This window comes from Haplochromis burtoni, unplaced genomic scaffold (genome assembly GCF_018398535.1).
Source record: "Haplochromis burtoni strain Fernald_Lab_line unplaced genomic scaffold, NCSU_Asbu1 Contig_176, whole genome shotgun sequence".
NCBI lineage: Eukaryota > Metazoa > Chordata > Actinopteri > Cichliformes > Cichlidae > Haplochromis > Haplochromis burtoni.
In genome coordinates this window covers 261,367-263,973 of record NW_024582537.1, presented here as the reverse complement: position 1 = coordinate 263,973, position 2,607 = coordinate 261,367, and the positions used below count along the sequence as shown (strand labels likewise).

The 2,607-nt window shown below is 41.1% G+C and overlaps 1 protein-coding gene across 1 annotated transcript in view; it reads right to left on the bottom strand.

The window, feature by feature from the left end:
* kif6 (kinesin family member 6) overlaps nt 1-2,607 on the bottom strand; it is a 70,523-nt gene that overhangs the window by 49,815 nt on the left and 18,101 nt on the right. The gene's annotated exons all lie outside the window — the stretch shown is intronic.

Sequence of the window (2,607 nt, the reverse complement as noted above, 5' to 3'; positions counted from 1 at the left end):
GCATGTGCAACCAATGTGCGGTGAACACATGGTAGCGGCTTGACAAAAGCTGAGGCTGATTTTCAGAAGGCCACTGGAACAGCAGAAAGCAGGTTGAGACCAGAAGGAGACAGAAATAGAGCATGAGTCACTCTGCACAAACAAGTTTTATTAACTAGAGGAGGATGAGGGCATTGCTGACAGAATAAACAAAGGAAATGGACATTCACTGACATAGCGCTGAGCATGCACTTCTTGCAGTTTGAACATATGATGCAGGTTTTATTAAGCAGCTTTTAATTAGAAAGGAGGTGTCATCTCATCTTGTAACTCTCAGTCATCTAAGATATTGACATGAGCCACTTTTTCTCACTGCTAAAAAAGATCACCATAGACAGTCTAAAAAAGCTGCTCTGACTCTGACTTACTCTCGGCACAAAAGTGCCAACACCTGACTGTTAGGGTCATGACAGCTAGTGACAGATCTTTCACTATCTTAACCCTCTGCTGTCATCCCTTTCCTCAGTGCAAATTCCCTTCACTCTACACATGTCTATCTTTTCTCCATATTGTATCCCCAAAGTAACGTGAGGCAGCTCTTATATCTTGAGCTGGGATCGCATTTCTAATAGTTTTGCATAATGGGTCAAGGTTGGGGATAGTGTGTCCATGCTAAATTAGAGAATTTACTTCAGGAACCCTTTTCCATCTGTAGTCTTGTGGATATGGATATATGTTGTGGGACCTACCATGTAGACAAATGGAAAACTTGAGGTGGAAAACAGAGCAGTGATGTAAATGATAAGTAAGGATGATTATTAAATCAGAAAAAGCAAGACAGGGAGAAGCTGGCACAAGGGAGGCTTGCAGAAGCACAGCAAGCTAAAGATGTTTAAATATAGAAAGCATAAATGCTCAGGTTATATCCTGTCTTTTGCCCTGTGGCATTTGGAATGGGCTTCAGCCCCCCTTCCCGACAGGAGGAAAATGGATTGATGATAGGATGGATGAATGAACAGATGGATCATAGTTCCAGAAGTCATAGAGTAACTTAGCATATAAGCATGCAGGCACACTGGGGACACAATGGATATTAATAGTTATAAACAATGTGTCCACAGGTGAAAGTATCCTTATTCAAAACATATAAACTATGGAGTAACATCAGTAAAGTACAAGTTGTCCTCAATGGAGTCATGTCCTTTATTCTCACACATGCAGACCTTATGATAACCTCACACTAACCACACACAGTGTCGCAGGGGATCAACAGAAAGTGGTGCTACAAACTGCTAAATATATAGAGTTTGCTGATCCAAAATACTGAGAGGGAAGCTGAAATTTGGCTATTTGTGTACAAACATGTAAATAATTTTGATTCTGATTGGAATCTATTCTGGTTCTATGCACCCAGCTCACCCCCATAAGTTGGAGGGGAAATCTGAGAGAAGAGGAGAGGTCTAAGTCCGACATCGATGTGAAGCCGAAACAGAAAAGAGCAAATGAGAGGAAACCTTTCCTTGTGAAGCTAAGGTGTGTTTTTTTTTTAAGTCCTGTTCAATAAAGTTGTGGGGGGGATTGTAAAGTCTCAAACCGAGTGAGCTCACTGCCTGCGGAGTGCGATGTGATCCGATGTGTCATCTATTAGCCACATGGCTGGGAGTAACAGAAGAAAGAAAGCATTGCTTTATTGGAGGGTCTGCATGGAGCAAGGACTTGATTCTGGCAGAGACCATTTGACCATGTGGAGGGTTCTTTGTTTGCTTCAGGCTCAAGAGAAACCTTCCTGTGATGAAGTCCCAAAGAGGACGAGTCAACAAAAGTCTGAATGTGGGTGGACAGCGGTGGGGTCTCCCCTGCTGCACATCGCAACCCTTTAAAAGTTTTATAATGAGACTTCTGAGAATGTGTTTGCACCGAAATATCCCTGAAGGTTTCACAGCAATTGACATAGGAAGCGTGTCAACCAAACAGATGCAAAACAAATGTAATATTGTTCAGGGTCCGGGCTCTGACACTGAGGGGGTCGCGGAAAGATCACATACAGAGTTATTTTCCACTCTTTGTGATTGTCCCACCGCCATTAATATAACCTCTGCTGAATTAGTCTCACCTGTGATCAAGTATTCTGTCCATCTCATTACTAGACTCTTATGTTTAACCTCGTCTGTTGCCAAACAGACTTGTTCTTGTCATAGTCGAGCAGGTGCTGTATTGAATTGTATTTTTATTGTTTCTAGTTTTTTTTTCTTCCCTCGTATTTTTAATTCCGCTGAATCCTTAATGTCCTTATTGCAGAACCTTTTGCTTGTTTCGTGGTTTTTAAATGCCTTTGGTGTTGCTCTCTCTGTCTCACATGTTTGTGTTACAATTCCTGTCTAGATGAGGCTCAGTGGAATAACTGCATTATTTGATGTTCATATTTTCCCTCATTTTGTGATACTCGTATGAAACACTACCTACTAAACATATTAAAAAGTTCCAGAAACTCAATCTTAGATCCTGAAACATCTACTATATTTTTTTTAACTTTGGTTTTGTTTCATGATAGCATCACAGCCGCACACTTCAACATTCTCATTAAGACTAAAGAGCCTGCCTGTTTGAAACCTGATTATCCTGTTCACT